This window comes from Lissotriton vulgaris, chromosome 4_1 (genome assembly GCF_964263255.1).
Source record: "Lissotriton vulgaris chromosome 4_1, aLisVul1.2, whole genome shotgun sequence".
Lineage (NCBI taxonomy): Eukaryota > Metazoa > Chordata > Amphibia > Caudata > Salamandridae > Lissotriton > Lissotriton vulgaris.
In genome coordinates, this window is record NC_141691.1 from 101,036,145 (window position 1) to 101,054,577 (window position 18,433).

Sequence of the window (18,433 nt, forward strand, 5' to 3'; positions counted from 1 at the left end):
CACCCCCCCCAACAGGAACGGCGCCGTAGTGAGCGACATGACAGGGCTGCAGGAGCCAATTATGGGGAGAATGTGCACGCAGGGCAATGGGACGTCAGCGCCGCCGTTGAGGTGCCAGGACTTACAAATGCCAATGGGTAGATCAACCTAGTGCACGGATCAGTGACTATTTTTTTAAAAGCACTGTGAATGGAACATGTGCGTGATTACACTATACACATTGTGTGCAACACAGGCTGTGTGATGTGGTATGATTCCTGATTTTAAGGATATTAAACACAGTTAATCCTGAATACATAGCATTGTGTCATCATTTCTCACCTAGAAATTGTTCTGTGTAATGTCATCTCGCCTCTGTCGCCCAGCTGCTGCTCCAATCACACCGGCTGGCCTGTGTCCTGGAGCTGGCCCCTCCTCATCTGATATGTCTGATTTGCTGAGCTCCACTGGGGTGCCTTTCCTTGTGGCAATGTTATGCAGCATGGCACACACAACTACCATCTTGCAGCAGGTCTCAGGGCTGTATTGCGGGGCTCCTCCTCTCTTATGCAGGCATCTGAAATGGCTCTTGAGGATGCCAAAGGTCCGTTCAATGGTACTGCAGGTGGCAATGTGTGCACTGTTGTACCTCCGCTCCCTTGCGTTTGCAGGATTCAGGTATTAGGTCAATATGAAGTCCCGGACTGCATGCGCACTGTCGCCTGTGAGGTAAGGGAAAATAGGTTACTCACTGTCCTGCCACTGCTGTGCTTTACTGTTGTGTCACTGTTTCTTATGCAATTACCTAGAAGGTAGCCCTCTCCAAACTCCCCATTAGTGAGTCGACGGTGGATCCCACTATGGCGAAAGATGAACGAGTCGTGTGTGTTGCCTGGGTATTTAGCTACGATGTCAGTGGTAATGTGCTTGGCATCACACACCACTTGTATATTCAGGGAATGGTATGACTTGCGATTCATGAACACATACTCATTGTGGGAGGGAGGGGATATGGCAACATGTGTCCCATCTATGCATCCTATGACGTGGGGAAATTGTGCGATTTGATAGAACCCCTGATTGGTCTGGTCTAGTGCCTGTGGGGTGTTTGGGAAGTGAATGTGGTGTTGCATCCTCTGTACCATGGCATCAAGGAATGCGTGGGAAAAACGCGATAATGCACTCTGTGACACCCCTCCTACTGAGGCTATCCCCCCCTGGAAGCTGCCTGATGCCAAGCGGTGCAGTGAGCACAGTACCTGGATGTGGGTGGGGATGGACTGTGTCCTGCATGTGAGGTGTTCAAGAATGGGTTTGAGTTCCTCTATTAAATTAAGGATGCTCTCCTCATCCAGCCTGTAGTGTATATGGATGTCCTCCACAGTGTGATGGAACAGGGTAATGCGCGCAAGGTATATCCTCTCCTCTGTGCAGCAGCTCTGAGTCGCAGCCTCCTGGCTATCACGTTCAGCCCAGCCACTGTGGTGAAAAGTCTGTTGCATTGTGGGACTCCGTTAATAGTTTGCACCTGGTTACCACCTGCTCCTACTTGGTGTTAATTGCGATTCTCAAAATTGCGAACGTTGTTAATTCGCTAATTGCAAATTTTTCATACATTCCCCTGCGATTTCTTAATGTGCAATTTCTCGTTTGTGATTTTCGGAAATTAAGAATTCACAAATATAGTATTCGCAAGTGAATTTGCAGCATTCTGAGGCTCGCAAATTAAGAAATCACTATTTTTGCGAATTCTCAAATTGCGATGCGATTTTGCTTCATTAATTAGAAATTGCGATTTTTCATTCGCAAACGCTGTTTTTTGCGATTCGCAGCGTTTGCGAATGAAAAATGGCTTGATACATATGGTCCTAAATCTACTCAAATGGCATATTACAAAGAAAAAATATGCTTTGCCGGCAACTCCGCAAGTGAGAATTTTTGCATATCAGAAACCTTGCTCAGAGTTCCCCCACCCACTGTGGCCTCGGACATATCAGGCTCCCATTGTAATAAATTAGCAGATTTCTTCTCTAATAAAATACAAGACATCTATATGTCTTTTTTATCGATTGACATTCAAACAGGGGATCCCAGTCTCTTTAGCCTAGACTTTCATCTTGCGGTAATTCCCCTGATGAATTATGAGGCGTTAGAAAGCATCTCCTCGAAGGTAAAGAGTGGCTCGCCCAGCGACCCAGCACTGCTTCACATCCTGAAAGAAGTAGCCACAACCATCTCCCCATCTATACTGAATCTGATCAATGACTCTCTTACCACTGTAGTGGTCCCTGATTATAGGAATAAAACAGTTGTGAAGGCACTTTTAAAAAAACCTAACCTCGATCCTGACTCCCTGGTCAATTATCGTCCTATTTCACTCCTCCCAGGGATCGGTAAAATAGCTGAAAAATATGTCAACTCGGTGTTGTGTACTTTTTCAGAAACCCGAATCTCCTCCACCCATCACAGACCGGCTTCCGTCCAGTGCAAGGAACCAAAACCACACTACTATCCGTAGTTGAAGAGTCTAGAAGAGTCTTAGATGCAGGAGGCACTACTGTCATCATCCTCTTGGACCTTAGTGCCGCATGGGAGTAGTCCAGCCCGAACTGCCAAACCAGGTCCTCCATGGACTGGAAACAAGCAATCTAGGACTGGTTTCGGGGTTTCATCCCTCTTCAGCCAGGATAGCTTGATTCCAGTGGCATGGAGAGCACAGGACCCACGTCTGGGCATAACCGTCCCACTCGGGATGACAAATGCAAAAACAACAGTTGATGGACAGAATGAAAAATAATGTCATACATTCACCCCAGTACAGCGATCTGGGTCTAAATCCATCGTTTCTTTTGCTTACCATGCCATTCCAGTTTGAACCCAGCCATCTGCAAATCAGCCTTTACCATGTGCCTCATGGGAAAAGTACAGCCTGACTGTTCCCATGAGGCACAGGGTCAGACTGGTTTGCATATGGCCATGTCTGAACTGGGGTGGCGGAGTGAGCTACAGAATGATGATGGATTAAACCCAGTTCAGTTGACTGGGGGTGAGTGCTTGCAATGTTCAACCCTCCGTCCATCATCCCCTTTGGGTTTGCTTTGTTCGCCCTTAAGTTGGCAGGGTATGCCCAGACGTGGGTCCCTTGCTCACTTTGCCACTGGATACAAGCTAGTCTGGCTGATGACAACTGATTAGCCATAAACCGGTCCCAGGATCCTTGTTTCTGGTCCAGGCAAGACATGGCTTGGCAGTTCGGGCTGGACTCTTCCTATGAGGCACAGGGTCAGACTGATTTGCATATGACCATGTCTGAACTGGGGTGGCGGAGTGAGCTAAAGAATGGTGATGGATTAAACCCAGATCAGTTGACTGGGGATGAGTGCTTGCAATGTTCAACACTCTGTCTATCATCCCCTTTGGTTTTACCTATTTTATCACGTCTGAACTATAGGAATGCCCTTTATCTTGGGGCCCCTTGCACCACATTTGCAAAACTCCAGACAGTACAAAACTGGGCAGCCAGTATCCTTTTGGATAACCCGAAACACCAATCGGCAAAACCTGCCTTGAAACTTCTCCACTGGCTACCTATCAGAGACAGATTTTATTTCAAGGCTATGTGCATAGTACACAAATCCTTAACAGGAAAGGGCCCTCTTATTAATCATTTGATTGTCTGTACCTACCGTGTTAACAGACTCCTTCGCTCAGATGATTTACATTTTGCAGCTATTCCTAGGATATGGAAAGCAAGAAGAGGGGGTCGTCTGTTCTCCTACAATGCCTTTAAGTTATAGGACACCCTCCCTCTCCAAATGCGCAAGGAATCCAATCACAGTGCCTTACGTAGGTTGTTAAAAACCTGGCTATTTCCCTAGTTGGTCGTTTCTCTGCTGCTTTCTGCTATCAGTGCTGGGATACCCTAGGGTAGCCATATGCTAAATAAATGTATTTTTCATTTCATTCACTGATTTTTTTCACAATATTAACCTACATTTTGCAGGCTGCAGAAGATCAAGCCTGCAATCCCCTGACAAGTAGCAAAGAACTCCAAAAGTCACACAGCTAATGGACTGATGCAGTGATATTAAGCCATTTATAACATGGAGGGGGGCATAACTAGGCCTAGGTGTAAAATGTTGTTTCACTCGTCGAGTTTGCAAAGTTTCGGCCACTCCACTCTCCACACAGAGAGTGGTGTTTAGTGAACTGCACATAGTGGAGTTTTTCCTCTTGCGCGGCTCTCCAACGTTAAGTTGGTGAGCACAAGCAAGGGAAATCACACGCTAGGCCACCTCAGAGAGATATTTCTCAACATGGGCTGCCTCGTCAAGTCACTACCCCTTGTTTTGAGAAATCTGCTGCTCGTTTTGAGGAATCTGCCGCCTGAGTAGGACAGCTGCTTGAGGGGAAGAAATAAGAAGTACTCTCTTGTGCTGCACATTGTACAGTTTGCACTGATTTTACAGTGTGGGACAAGCGGCCAGCACTACAAATCAGCGTGAGCAGTATGACTTACATGACTCCACCGCTTTCAGAGCTCCATGGAGCACAGCGGAGTTTCTTCAGCATTTCACAGAGTTCCGTGTAGCAGAACTCCACAAGCCCCGCCCAGGCACAACCCACTGTCAGGCAGCAAAGGTCTTTAAAAGTCGTACAGCAAATGGACTGATGCATTAATACAAAACATGATTCTAAATTTTCCTTAGGGCCAAACAGAATGCTCTATATTTAAACTGGTGCTTCTGCAAGAGTCTCCCGAGACACTTGTGGACCCAACTGCCAAATAGACAATTCTTTTTTATCATAAATTTCTCAACAACTACTGAATAAATTTACACCAAATCACAAAAAGCACAATCTGCGGACAAAGATCTAGCTTCCCGCCTAAATTAGTGTATTTCCGTTCCACAGTATTTGCTGTAGGCTTTTCTAAAGATGTCTATGGAAAATGCACGGTGAGTTTGTTTTTTGAGATCCTCTTTTTTTTCTCAGCCCATGCTTGACGGATCGTCTTGAAACTTTCCAGAAAGGAGCTGAGGTGGATGAACATTTGTTTAGGAAAGTTTTATGAACATTTGTCAAACAGTGCCAAAGGTATCTGCAAACCAAAAAATTTTCTTTCTATAGAAAAACAGGCCTAACTATTATCAACCTAGTGGTAAACTGCAATGACACTCGGAGGGGGGATTTAACCCGAACAATAAGATGCTTACAGAAATGTAACTTAATACTAACTGAGCACGTGAAGAGACTAATCTGTTTGTTTCAAAGCCTTGAGAAAGCCCCAGGCTTATCAGCCTGAAGGGGTGAAACATGTGTTGCTGTTCTTTAACCACATTGCATACTAAAACATCTACCTTCTAATAATAGAATGGAAATCACCCACCAACTGATATGACCTTGACTCATTATTTCATGGGAAACACTCCTACCTTATCCTGAACATTGGGTCCAAACACTGTTGGAGTGAACACCCGCCTCATCACTGATGAATTTGAATCCATAGGAAGAGGACTCTGGACCCTTTTACCCTCATTACTGAGCATTTTTAAAGCTCCTGCATGCTGGGAGCGGAAATTATGTTTTGAAAAATCAGCCACCAAGCAATAAGCATTGTTTCATCCTAAATTTAGGTAGCCCATTTCCTATTACTTGTCAACCCTTTTAACACCCCTAAAGTTAGTATTTAGGCAGCATCCGTAGACCCTGAACTGTAGATTCAATGAACATAAACAAGATATATTCAGAGACGACCTGCTGTACAATTTTGGTGCAAAACTCTGCCTGCTGCTTTCAACAATCTCAACAATCGACAATCGAGGTGTGCTGTCTCATCCTACTGCTATGAGGACTCCAAGAACCCTGGATCACCCTCCGCCATATGCCAATCAACAGACCACTGCAGTGGATTGAGGAACTATTCCACTGCAGACTGCAGACTGCAGGCAGTGAACCCATAAAGTCCGGTTGACTGCCTTGCTGCTCCGTGGTGACTCAGAAAGAGTATCCAAGCAAAAATAGGTACATCAGTTCCAGAGGGTCAGGTCTGTCTCCCCACCAAGATTGGAGATACCAGGACCTACCAGAGCCGTGCTGCACCAATAACCAGGGTACCAGATCCCTTGCGACCTACACTGACACAAAGAGTCCATTCCAGACTTCAACACCCAGAAAGCAAGCACCCTCCAAGGGACGTTGAGAACTCTGAGACCCACTTTGTGAGTGGCCCAGCTATGCTGCAATAACCATAACAGCCTGCCTGTCCAGGCATGCCGCCCAGCTACCCTATCTGCTCTGCACCCAGCCGGCCTGGCCTAGCTACTGATTAACCAGCTGTGCTCCCATGGTTTTGAGGCCCTTGCGACCTGCTTCCTCGAGTGGAACCCACAGACGTACCTTTAAGTCCACTTTTGCATTGTGTTTTCAGGTGGCCCCCTTCTTTGAAAAGCACCAGCTGCCAAAAACCTCAGCACCCTTCTACCGGCCGAATCTGGGACGCTTCAGAGAGTCTGCTGGTGGAACATTGTGTCTAGCCTTGCAACTTACCTACATTTTAAGGGTGATCCTCGAAATGCAACTGGATGATTTTATATGCAATTTTCTATTTTTTCCAATTGAATTCAATGGTGCGCAATTGTGCACCAAGTAATTTATTTTGCAAACCTAAAAAATTAATATCTTGAAAAGTACTTACTAAAGAAAGAAGTTCTTGTTCTGATAAATTCTATAAAAATTGGTGCTATTTTTAAAATTGGTCTTGGATTTATTGTTGAGTGTATGTATCATTTATTGCCTCTGGGAGAACAAAAAATGCTTAGCACTACCCTCTGATAAGCCTAACTACTCGCATTAGTATTATCTACTTTTGCATCTGTATAACAATCTGAGTCTCACTGGACTCTCTCCACAATGTACTTCATGTTAGTGCACTATATAGAAGCCAGCTTCCTACACCTCACATATTACATCACTAATGACATGGTCAGTGACATCACGGATGTCCTCACTCATGTCTTCTCAATTGGCATCACTGATGAAATCATGCAATGATTGTGAGTGTTTCTAAAATTTTCAGAGTGTTAAAGCTATATACTAAGATACTACAAAAGATAACTGAGTATACTTTGTGTACTACAAAAGAGTGATACTATTTGAAGCACTCATTATGTGGGTGGCTATGCCACTGTGTGTATCCATGTGTGAGTAGGTGTGTGATTGGCTCTATGGGTGTACGAGTGGTTGTATGGGTGAGTGAATGGCTGTATTGGCGTGAGTGTCTATGCGAGTGGCTGTATAGGTGAGTGAGTTACTGTGTGGATGAGTGAATGGGTGTGTCAGCGATGTATGGGTGAGTGAGTGGTATGTGAGAGGCTGTGAGTGGGGCATTTGACTGACTGTAGGGTGAGTGGGTGGGTGCATTAGTGTTGTATGGGCGAGTAAGTGGGTGGGTGAGTGACTAGATGGGTGAATGAGTAAATGCGAGAGTGACTGCTGTATGGGTGAGTTTGTGCTTGTGTCAGTAACTCTATAGGCAAGTGAGTACATGGGTTAGTATATGCATGAGTAAGTTAGTGGGTGTGTGAGTAACTGTATGGGTGATTGGCTGTATGAGTGACTGTATGAGTGAGTGCATAGGTGTGTGTTGAGTTCTATGGTGGGTGTGTCTTGGTCTGTATGACTGTATATATGAGTGGTTGTATCTGTGAGTGAGTACGTGAGTGGATCTTTGTGGATGTGTGAGTGGCTCTATGGATCAGTGAGTGGGTGTGTGTGTGCTTGTATGGGTCTCTGAATGGGTATGTGAGTAGATGTGTGGGAGTGGGAAGAGGGTGTATGAGGCATTCTTTGGGGGTGTGAGTGTGTGTGCGAGTGGTTCTGTCATTAGTGATTTCATTTGGGATGCCATCACATTGCCATGTCATGAGTGATATAATGTGTGAGGGTATAAGCAGTACACTGCGGGGAATTAAGTTATAGTTAGCACAGGTCACTATCACTGGTGAATTTCTATGGTTTTGTACAAGGGATATCTGAGGCTAAATAGAACTTCCCTGTAACCTTAGATTTTTGCAGTGCATTTCTAAGTTTTTTTAAATTCTATTTCCTAACTATAATGTCCTTGTAATCTTTGTTTTTTTCCAGTGAATTTCTACTTTTCCCAATTATAACCTGTACACTTTGAAAATGAATGTCTGAGTTGATGCATGGGTCCGTGAGTGGGTATGTGAGTGGCTATATGGGTCTGTGAATGGGCGTGTGAGTGGCTGCTGGGGTCTGTGTGTGGATGTGTTAGTGACTGTCTGGGTCTTTGTGTGCCTGTGTGGGTCTCTGTGTGGGTGTGTGAGTGCCTGTGTGGGTATGTGACTGAGTCTGTGAGTGGCATTATGGGTCAGTGAGTGGGTGTGTGAGTAGGTGTGTGAGTGCCTGTGTGTCTGTGAGTGGGTGTGTGAGTGGTGCAATGGGTCTGGAACTGGGTGTGCGTAAGCCTGTGTGGGTCTGTGAGAATATGTACATGTGCCTTTATGGGTCTGTGTGTGGTTCTGTGAGTGGTGGTATGGGTATGTGAGTGGGTGTATGAATGGCTGTGTTGGACTGTGAGTGGGTGAGTGAGTGGTGCTATGGGTCTGTGAGTGCCTGTGTAGGTCTGTGAGTGGGGTTGAGTGGCACTATGGGTCTGAGTAGGTGTATGAGTGCCTGTGTGGATCAGTGAGTATGTGCATGAGTATGAGTAGTCCACGAGTAGGTCTTTGAATGGGTGCATGACTGTCCAAGTGGGTGCATGAGTATCTGAGTGGGTCTGTGAGTGGTTGCATTGGTGTCTGATTAGACCTGCAAGTTATTGCAGTGGGTCTCTGAGTGGGTGTGTGAGTATCTTTGGTGGACTCTGATTGGGTGCATGAGTGTCTGAGTAGCTTTACCAATGAGTGCTTCAGTGGGTCTGTGAGTAAGAGCATTAGTATGTCAGTGAGTGTACAAATGGGGCTATTCTGTTTTTTTGTCGATATTCACTAATTGGTAATGATGTTACATGAGGGGCCATGCTGAGTGTCTTGGCATATTCACGTATATCATGTGTGGCACAGAAAAACATTTTCTTCATTGTTCTGTACCCATACTCTGTCCCAGAAACAACCCTATATCCCACCTATGGGGTCAGGGTACATCCAACCAGGCCCCTTATGCCAGCTTCTCCGATTTCACTGCAGCCCGCAGGTCTTTGCCGACAAACTACAAAGGCAGCCGTAACTTTCTCCTCAGATTGCGGCCAGCCCTTTACATCTTTCCTGTAGGCATGCATATTCGAGATTCGCCACAAAATAATCACAAATACTTGATGGCCACAGATTTACACATTTTGATTTCCTTACATTTCTCAACAACTACTGAATGGATTTACACCAAATAACAAAAAGCACAATCTGTGGAACAAAATCACAGACCTATACAGGCACTCACAGACCCATAGCACCACTCATTCACCCACTCACAGTCCAACAAAGCCATTCATACACCCACTCACATACCCATACCACCACTCACTGAACCACACACAGACGGAATGGATTTACACCAAATAACAAAAAGAACAATCTGTGGAACAAAATCTAGCTTTCTGACAAATTTGGTGTACTCCTGTCTATTGGTCCGGGCTGCAGGTGTTTTGAAAGAGTCTAGGAAAATTAACATGGGAAAACATACTTTGTTTTACCCCCCATTTACTCAGCCCCACTTGACAGATCACCCCAAAACTTTCCATGCACTCCAAGATCTAATTTGACACTTTCTTTGGAAAACTTCATGAAGTTTTCATCAAGCAGCACCAAAGGTATAGGCAAATCAAAAAATGCTTTTCCTATAGAAACATGGTATTATCTATAACTACCTATTGGTGATCATCAGTAGGTAATATCTATATCTATATATATATATATATATATATATATATATATGTGTGTGTGTGCATTTATATAGATGTAGATAGATATGTTTATGTGCACATACACATGCATATACATATATTATATATATTTACACACACACATTTCTATATCTTTAGTGTATTGATTGAAGTGCATATTTTCTATTTATTGGAATGTTGAATATGACCATCTGGAATCTTGATTGTCACTATGCTGTTTTGAGTCACATGCCTTCATGGATATTGAACATTCAGCTGTTGTTCCAGTGTTTTTTGTTCGGTGGGGCCATCTCGGTACTGTGGTGGGGCAGCTTATTGACGTAAACTCAACTCAAATCGAATTGTGCTTGCTATGTGATGAGTGTTATCATTGTATTTTTATATAGACCAAGAGCAAGGAGCAGATAGAAGGGAGGAGAGATAATGTTAAAAGGGCAGAACAAGGAAAAATCCATGTAGAGCACAGAGAAAAAAAGGGTAAAGAGACAAACGGAAAGGTGAAAATAAAGCAAAATAATGGTAGGACAGGAAAGTTAGAAAGATGGAAGAGAAAGATAGCAACAATTGCAGAAAATAAAAGGAAAGAAGGCTATCTAGTAAATGGACTCACCCTATGATTTGATTTCTCTTTTGCCATTTTCAGGATATTATATTTTCTGTATCTCACAGTAGTATGGACAAAGGAGCAATACCTTGTCAAGGACTCATCATTAAACCTGCACCACACAGACACAGACACAAACACACACACTCAGATGGTGATGATTATTTCTGCATGTTCAACCTTAAAATACTCAGTGCTTAACTTAACTTTGAGCTGAGGGTGTCAGTGGGGGCCACGGGCATTCATGTTTGTGGACCGACACTCATTTTCCTTATCAAATATTTCCTGAGAGCAAGAGGGAAAATCTCACAAACTGGAAAAAAGAAGGGAGGGAAAGATGGAAAATCCATCACCAAGGGGTAAAGCAGGAACCTGCAAAAGTGAGGTGAAGGGACAGGGCACTCATTATTCTACAAATTAAGCACTGAAACTGCCCATGTGATGGCAGCTGAAGACATGAATGGGTTGAGGGAGGAGGGAGGTGACACTTCGATCAGGCAGACCTTTTGATGGCATTCAAACTCAGTTGACCTTGAGAGAGTAACAAGATGCAATTGGCTCACCTCCGGATGCATCTCCTGCTCCACAGTTGTCAACTGTATAATGCCCTTCCACTGAAAGTGGTGATCTGGCGCCTCTTTCAGTCGACTTGTTGCATGACACTATGCTGTACAATGGCATCCATGATCTTGACTTTGTCCCACTGGACTGGGAGGCACAGCCGACCCTCAAGGGATGGTGGCTTACCTGCGTGAACAGCAGCAACAAGGCACAACAAGCATGCAGAAACAAGGTCATTGGGATGCTTCACAGCAGGGGCACTTGAGGGCAAAAAAGGGTAAGAAATGGTCAGGTGTGGGCGTACTTGGCACTTTTAGCCCACGCTTGGCCACAGGGCCACAAACGCCAGACATTTGGTAACAAGTGAAGCCTCGAAGCTGACCCGCTGTGCCAAGTAATTGACAACATTTGAGGCCCTTGCGGGTGAGTAGTGCGCTATACAAGTATCAATTTACAAGTATCAATTTACAAGTATCAATTTACATTTACAAAAGGAGAGCTGTCTTGGCAGTTGATAAACAGTGATTTATGACAACCATTAAAGAGACGCTATGGCTTTAAGGATGATGCATTGCAGGTTAAGAGAGTTATGGTTATTAATATACAATAAAGATAAGGTTGTACACTGTGGGAGCTGTTATAAACTGAACCCTTTATATTGAAAAGTAGGATAAGCGCAGAGCTGACTATCCTCATGAGCGATGCCATCTTAATAAATTCTATACCAGCTTGTGATGAAAATAAACTTCAGCTGTTCTAACACCACAAAGGTCTTTGTGACCATTATGGAAGAGGAAAGTGAATGCCAGGGCCCCTGGGATTCTCGCACAGATGGGTGGGTTATGCGCTACTTCAACCATTGTTTAATCTTTCACCAGTGGAAGTCACGGCAGGTCAGTTATATTGGAAAGTGCTGTGCTTCCAACCAGGCAGTTGTTTTACAGTATGTGAGTCAACCACCCGAGGGACTGTAGATACATAGATTCTACTGATAAATAGATCCACACGAGAAAGCAGAGCCAGATGCAGGTCTAATTAAAAGGACAATTATTTTCTAAACCTTCCCAAAACAATTTGATGGAATTCTTTAGTGGCTTTCAATGGAATGCCAAAGCCTCTCTCCTGCTTGTGTCTGGAAATGATTTGGGTGTATAACAAAATATTAATTGCAAGAATTTCATATGACATAAATATCATAGCTGAAATAATATTTATAAACATATTGCTCCATTGGTAAAGATGTTCTTTTATTAACTGTTGAACCCTTACTTCATGGTTATGCCAAAGGCTCTACCTCCCTGCTCCTATTTTTCTGACTCTCTATTTGTTGGCTTTAGAATTCTGGATACTTTACCCCTAACAACCAGTGCTTAAGTGCATATGATCCGCACTCTAAGCATGGTAACATTGACTTACACACAATTGGCAAATTACATTTCTTTATAAGTCCCTAGTAAAGTGCACTCTATGTGCTCAGAGTCTGTAAATTAAATGCTACTAGTGGGCCTGCAGTAGTGATGTTGCCACTCACCCAGAAGCCTTTTAAACATGGCTCAGGCCTGCCATTGCAGAGCCTGTGTGTGAAGTTTTAAACTGCCATTTCGACCTGGCTAGTTAACCTACTTTCTAGGCTCAAACCTTCCTTTTATTACAAGTAAGGCACCCCTTAGGCTAGGTAGCCTCAAATGAAGGGTTCAGTGTATTTAGAAGGTAGGACATGTATTTGTGAGTTTTACTGTCTTGGTAGTGAAAAACGGCTAAATTAACATGGGGATTGCCTTGAAACATCCTTTTAGTGTATTTTCCCAGTGGGAGCAGATAGAAAAGTTGAGTTTGGTGTCTCTGGACACACAATTTAAAAGCACATCTTGCAGTAAAGCTGTTTTTTTAAATTGCAGGTCTGAAAAGAAGATTGCACATTTTTTACTTTTACCATCCTATCCTTCTGTCTGTCTCTGAATACACGTCTGGGTCAGGGTGACAGCTGGGCTTCTATGCATTCCCTCAAGACAGTCACACAGAGGGAGCTTGGCTGTGACAATTGCATTCTGATGGCCCATCACCAAGCTGATGGGCCTTTTTGTGGTGAGTTATGAAGGAGGGTTTGACACGTGAACCTGAATAGGGCTGTGCCTGTCCGCACACAAAGAGATGCATGCTCCCCTGTAGTGCATCAAGAGCCAGGAAAGGAAGGGCAGGAACCTTGTCCACCCATAGGCCTCTTTTGTTATCCCCCACTGAAACAACACATTTTGGTATAAGTAGTGGACCTAAACACCCTCAAGTTAGTTCACATTGAGGGCTGCATCAAAGAGGTGCTATGCTGCCAGGAGGAACTGCCACTTTGCCACTTGCTTTACAGTGTTGGCCTGTTGCCAGCTGATGGCTGTGCTGCCAGGAGAGACTGCTACTTTGCACTATGCTCTGCTGTGTTGGCCTGCTGCCTCTACAGTAAGGGAGGACTTAACCTGCCCTCTAAAACCTCTGTTGCAGCCATGAAATTTAAATGCTTGCCCTGGTTCTCTTAGAGGTCTCCGGGACGTCAACGGCCTTGGTGTCCCAGCCCAATGCGCCCTGTGAGCAACAAGTTACAAGGGCATACTTGTTCTTTGCTACAGGATCAGGTGCAGTGCTTTATTCAGCCCCGCACTGCCCTAATGATAGTGAGCCTGTATTTATTTCCCGGCTTGACCCAGCGCTCCAGTTTTTCATGTGCCAGGGAAGAGCACCACTTTCTGGGGTCTGAGTGCAGAGGATTAGCTCGTCCCACAGCCAGCCCCGATCGGAGTCTCAAGCTTAGTACCCGCAATGGACTGGGCGCGCACTCACCAAACTCCACAGGGCCATAGAACTGCACGGATCACTCGACATCGCCCTTCCCTAACCCCACCTGCACCAGCACCTCTGAGCCGTGCAGCAGCTGCCAATGCAGGCCCCATGAGTGCGGGCCGCTGTTATCCAGAGTGGTGGTCTCAACCAAGGTCCTAGGCCTGCAGGGTCCGGAAGATCCGTTCACGTCCCCACAACACCGAGGGCAGTTGGGGGGAAATTACTTTGTTACATTTATCTCTCTTTGAGTCTGATTAGAAACCTCCCAGGATTCCGAGGCAAGGACAGCTGTGGTGGGGATTATTTTTTATTAACATAAACAGAGACGTTTTAAGGCATGGGCAAAGTGGGCACTGGCCCAGCCTTTCAGGGGGCCCTTGATGGAGCCGACTCTGTTCTACACAAAGTCTTGTCCTGATGACCTTGAATTATTCTTAAACGTACATAGTTTTAACTACATTTTCCTTAAATCTATTTTTAATACGGGTAATCTGTGAGAGTTTATTACTCCCATTTCGCAGCGAAATGGTATGTTTGAGTGTTTCACCACCATGTAGCATCCATAAACAGTGTCTTTTAGATCGAAACAGGACCTCACATATGAAAAATGGGTGGGACATCACAGTGATTATTTGCAATGACTTTAGTGCGCTACTGCCGCATTACACTATTGGAAACCCACATTACAGTTCCTGAATATATGATGGAAACAGATTTAAAATTTGGACCAGTGCCTGCGCACTGTCCGTGACTCAGCCAAAGAGGACATAAAAAAGATGTAATTGGAATATATGTTCAAATCCTTTGGATGTCTCTGACCCTAAAGGCTCTAAGAGGAGCCAAATGTCACTGCACTGTTTTGGAAGTATTGAAAAAATAATGAACTATTAACTCGACCACTTGCATAACTGTATATATACTGATTGGATTTTTCTCATTTTGGCCTGGCTCTGGTAAGATAAAAAGATTCTTTATTTTTTCAAACTGGTGTGGAGTCCTTGTTAGTTTGAGCCTACAGTCACCATGCATGCGCTGCTCTGCGAGGCATGCTGTATTGAGGAAGGCAAGGGGGAGAGAAGGGGTAATGCCCAGGAGTTGGAGGACAAGAGTGAGGGTATGGAGCTGGATTGAGACAAAGGGGAGCGTGAGGGAGGGACAAAAAAGGAGATGCCAGCAGGGACTGGGCTGGCTTAGATGTTTTTTTGGTGACTGGTGACTAGAGGGGGCACAGGCAGAGAGAAGGGGGAATTCAGTGTCTTGCCTGGACAAATATATGAGCAGAGGTGAGTCCTTGGGAGCGGGGGAGCCAGGACAGGCACATATAAGGTTGGGATCACCCTGGGTGGTGGAGGTGGTGGTGGTGGTGAAGGGCTCAGCTTCTGCCATAGTGGTGGCAATGTTGAACTGGAGTAGGGAGGAGGACTCAGGGAGGCAGGACCTAGGGGATGAGGATTTTGGCATACTCAAGGGACACCCCATCAGGGGCTGGTCCATTGAGGTGGGGCCTGAGGGGGGTGCCCTCAGACATTCAGGTGGCAGGTCCCAAAGGACTTAAGTCCAGGGGTCTAGAGGCGGAAAGAAGCAGGTTTCGGGGTGCCAACACACCAGTCCTGTCTTCTATGTTTAAGGGACAGGAATGTGGCATAGGAGCGGACTCAGTAGAGTAAGGGACTGCTCCCTCACACCGAGGTGCAGAAAGGGGATGAGCCCCACACGGTCCACCCAAAACCGTCAAGGAATCCCGATGCGGCCAACCCAAGAAGGCCTGGAAAGACCTTGTTGGCCCCAACAGCGGGTAGGACGCGAATGGACGTGTAGGGCAGCAGTGAACCGGCAGGGTCGGGTCGCTTTGGCCTATCAAATGCTGGGCATCATGGCATCACTTTGAAGTTTGCAGAATGTAAGGCACTGGAGGTGCGGTGCAGTGAACTGGAGTGTGTTGAGGACTTGCTGAGTGGGGTTACGGTGGACTGCGAGGAGGACAGCTTGGAGGAGGGCGAGCTCTGGGAAGAGGAGCCGGAAGCTAGTGGGGGGGCTGGCCTTCTAACAAATTCTGTAGTATATTGCAGGTCCCTAAGGCGGACGCAGGAGGACAAGTTGGGGCTGGAATGACGAGGCGGATATCATCAGCAGGGGCACCGACCTTAGTGCCAGGTAACACCATAAAAGAGGTTGCTGCTCCTGCAATGTTGTCCATGGTCATGGATGCTGCTCTCTGTTTTTTCTTCTCTTTTTTCCTTTGGGTACATAGCGAACTTCCTTTCCACAGCTTTGGCCTAAGCACTATGAAGCAGGCCCAGTCAAGTCCAGATGATCAATGGTGTATATACATACTAACCATGCCCCAATATCTCATATTAGATATTGGGAACTCAAACAAACTCCAGGAAATAATAAATAATTGCACTTTTAATAGCAGCACTGTGTGTATTTGTTGGATTTATGTACATGTTCTAGAATAACTCTATGCAAAATATTTGAGCATGCTGTGAACCTGAAGTACTTACCTAGTATTGAGGGATTTATTCGTAGCATATATATATATTTTTTTGAAATTTCTCTTATAGTTCTGTACTGACAGTACATTATTGCGAAAAACCTGGCAAGTAGATTTTAGAGGTTGATTATTGTATGTATATGATTTAGGCATTAATAATTTTTCTCTTGTTTTTGCCGCAGAAGTGGTGCCATTGCTCTCTGGCGCATCGGCTGCATCAAATAATTGGGCATATCATTGACATAAGCATTGTGCCTGGAAATTAAAGATTGGTTTGTTTTGTATATCAAGATATAATTAATCCTTTATTGTCTTTTTTCCCTTTTTCCCTTTTGTTCACTTTCAAATGCACATTATACCATTTCTCACAAGTTTTTAGTTACAATGATGTGTCCTTTTTTGAATAATGTATCCTTTTGTTTTGTATTTCTCTCTTCATGTGTCAATAAATGTGATCTAAATGGGTATGATCTTTTATGTACTTTCAGCCCTGATGAAGTACTCAGATGGAGAACGAAACGCGTTGGTTGGACTGTAAAGAATTTGTTTTGAACATGAAAAAAAGGAACTTTATTAAATCTACTCGGTGATCCTTGGACTTCTTTTCTTCGCGCACGCCCATACAATCATAGATTTGAGGGCTTGTATCGACTATCGCATTGTTAACAAGGCCACTATCAAAAATCGATGCCCCTTGCCATTGATCCCTGTCTTGCTAGATCAGGTAAAAGGCTCCACCATTTACACAAAACTGGATCTCCTGATACAAATGCGTGAAAGTGATGAGTGGAAAACAGCATTTCGTACCAAGTTTAGGCTCTTCGAATATACTGTTATGCCGTTTGGACTGTGTAATGCCCCAGCGGAATTCCAGTATTTTATAAACAAAGTTTTTCATGACCTACTAGATATTTTTGTTATTGTCTATATAGACGATATCTTGATTTTTTCAAAGAATGAAGAACACGTGGTACATGTCAGGACAGGGCTTCAGAGAATAAGGGAGTACTCATTGTTTGAAAAATTGGAAAAATGTGTATTTCATGCTCATTCAGTGGACTTCCTAGGTTACGTGCCTTCACCCAAAGGAATAGAAATGGACCCGAGAGAAGTGGAAGCAATTACTAGTTGGCCAACTCCCACTTCGGTAAAGGAAATTCAAAGGTTCTTAGGATTTGCTAAGTTTTATCGACGATTTATAGCTCACTATTTCAAAGATAGTTTCTCCCATCACACAATTACTAAAAAAAGGACAGGTCTTTCAGGGGAATGAGGCAGCTAAAGAAGCATTCCAAGAATTAAAAGAGGCTTTTATTTCAGCTCCAGTATTAAGACACCCAGATCCTGATCAACCCTTTATAGTTGAAGCCGATGCTTCTCAAACTGCAGTAGGAGGAAAATTAATGCAAAAAGATCCAGGGACAGGATTAGATTAGATTAGATTAGATTTAGATTTATAGAGCGCATGGCTGCCCTGGAGCGTCCCAGCGCTGAAAATGACCTGAACATAGTGAACTCAAGAAGGGACGGATTTAGGGAGTGGAAGGGAAGAGAAAAGTTTTGAGAGCTTTTCTGAATTTAAGGTGAACGGGTTCCATCCGGAGATCTCTAGGAAGGGCGTTCCATTTGTTTGATGCATTCAGCGAAAACCGGCGGCCTCCAGTGCATGCCTTCCTCACTCTTGGTATGATTGCCAAATTTTCCCTATCTGAGCGGAGGGCCCTGGCCGACTTGTAGGGGCGAATCAGTCCTCTCAAGGCCGGAGGGCCTTTGCCCTGCAATGTTTTATGGGCAATACAGAGTGACTTAAAAGTGATCCGCTCTTGAATAGGGAGCCAGTGAAGGGCCTTTAACAATGGTTTGGCTGATGCTCGTCTAGGCGCCCCCATAAGCAACCTGGCTGCAGCGTTCTGGGCTCGCTGGAGAGTATTGATAGTGGCACGGGGAGCAGCCAGGAAGAGGGCATTGCCATAATCCAGTTTGGACAGAATCAGGCCCTGGATTAGCAGCTTTCTGGATTGAAAAGGAAGGAGGGGGAGAA

General features: G+C 44.7%; 1 long non-coding RNA gene across 1 annotated transcript in view; it reads right to left on the reverse strand.

Annotated features, from left to right (window-relative positions):
• Nucleotides 1–321: 321 nt before the first annotated feature.
• Nucleotides 322–18,433, reverse strand: part of LOC147718430 (uncharacterized) — a 29,878-nt gene continuing 11,766 nt past the window's right edge. The window contains exon 3 of the long non-coding RNA XR_015309976.1: nucleotides 322–701. This is a non-coding gene — a long non-coding RNA (uncharacterized LOC147718430). The remainder of the gene's footprint in view (nucleotides 702–18,433) is intronic.